A 2,193-nucleotide genomic window follows, 5' to 3' on the forward strand; every position below is an offset into this window, starting at 1 on the left:
CATAGATCCTATCTTAAAAACAAGCAAAACATGCCAAGCAACCAGAGCTTCCAGGGACTAAGCCACTACCTAAAGACTATACATGGACTGACCCTGGACTCTGACCTCATAGGTAGCAATGAATATCCTAGTAAGAGCACCAGTGGAAGGGGAAGCCCTGGGTCCTGCTAAGACTGAACCCCAGTGAACTAGACTGTTGGGGGGAGGCGGCAATGGGGGAGGGTGGGGAGGGGACACCCATAAGGAAGTGGAGGGAGGAGGGGGATGTTTGCCCGGAAACCGGGAAAGGGAATAACACTCGAAATGTATATAAGAAATACTCAAGTTAATAAAAAAAAAAAAAAGAATAAAAAAAAAAAAACAAGCAAAACAGGGTTGGGGATTTAGCTCAGTGGTAGAGCGCTTGCCTAGCAAACACAAGGCCCTGGGTTCGGTCCCCAGCTCCGAAAAAAAGAAAAAAAAAAAAAAAACAAGCAAAACGAGTTCTTTTTGGCCAGTTTCATAGCTCAGACAGCAGCGTTGTGAGTCTGTGGGTTCTGTTCCCACGACCAGAATCCTGTATTCTAGCTAACGTGAAAGCAAGGTTTCACAAGTAAAGTGGGCATTACAAGGTGAAACAGTTCTGCCACTCGGTGTCAGCAAGTACCTTCTAAGTTAGGAAGGCAGCATGCGTCAGCCCACCACTGCTCCCGAGTACTGACGAGAAGGCGGGGGCGTGGCTGAAACCAGCAGTGGCCTATAAACATGTGAGGGCACTCCACCCCTGGTGCTTGGAGGTCAGCAGTATTAACCCAGGGTCCCATCAGGATCATCAGGTTGCCTAGAATGTGTGAGAACTGTTATTAGGGAAAAGTTCCTCAAAACTTGATTTCCTATCAAAAGTTAACATCCTGAGATTCTGTCTCTGAACGGAAGGCAGAGCAGAGATGTTTATAACTGTGCTCACTACAGGATTATTTGTAACCACCATAAAGTAGAAACAACGTGAGTGGAGAAACAGTGGCGTGTGTGCTAGAAAAATGTCCAAAGCCAATCCAACCCCGCTCAGCATGGACGAATCCACTTACGCGAGGCTGATGGTTGCCCGGGTGGAGACGAGACGCTTGGAGTTAGTATTTAATTGTTGAACAGCAATCTAATCCATTTAATGTGATATAAATATACTCTGGTTTAGATTTACTTCACATGTACAAATGTTCTGTCTCATGTATGTATGTGTGCAAGTTTGAAGCCCTTGGAAATCACAAGCAGACATCGTGTCCTCTGGAACAGGTATAGTTGGTTGTTAGCCATTACTTGGTGCTGCAATTGAACTCTGGGCTTCTGTAAGAGCAGCAAGAGCCAAGCCCTCTCTCCAGACCCTAAACACATAAAAATGAATATGGCTGAGCATGCCCCGTCCCAGGTTCACTTCAGTCCTCTCCAAGAAAAGTGCTGGTGTATCACAGTTTTAAGTTTAACAACTTAAACAATTGTATTCCATTCTAATTCTTTTTATAAGCCCTCCACATTGAAAGCAAGGGAATCTGCACATCCATGTTTGTGATTGGGGTAGCATTGGTCATTTTGTCCAAAGGTGGAAACAATATTTATCTATAATTGAATGGCTGGATGAAGGTAAAAAAACGAGATTTTAAGAATCTGAACTCATAGACTCAAGAGACTTGACAAGAATTAGAAATTAGCAGAATCCTGAAACAAGACTAAGGGATGAGAACATCTTCAAAACAAAGCAACAGAAACGGTACGCCAGCCATGGTGTTGCACATCTTCAATCCCCACGCTCAGGGTAGAGACAGATGCCAGACTAGGAGGCCAGCCTGCTCTACGTAGTTCAGGCCTGTCCCCAGGGCTACAAAGGAGACTCAAGACAACTTTGTAAAAAACATTTAACACTGCACACTGTTTAGAAACAGATGCTGTACCAACATGAGAACAACTTGTAAATTTACCAGATCTTAAAGAGAGTGATAATTGGCCATATTAGAGAAAATTTGATTATCAGAAGGCATTGGCAACAACACCCATAGGACAGGATTATACTAGATGGCTCAGTGGTTAAGAGCACTGACTGTTCTTCCAGAGGTCCCGAGTTCAATTCTCAGCAACCACATGGTGGCTCACAACTATCTGTAACGGGATCCGATGCCCTCTTCTGTTGTGCATGAAGACAGCGACAGTGTACTCATACAC

The sequence above is a fragment of the Rattus rattus genome, chromosome 18, assembly GCF_011064425.1.
Source record: "Rattus rattus isolate New Zealand chromosome 18, Rrattus_CSIRO_v1, whole genome shotgun sequence".
NCBI lineage: Eukaryota > Metazoa > Chordata > Mammalia > Rodentia > Muridae > Rattus > Rattus rattus.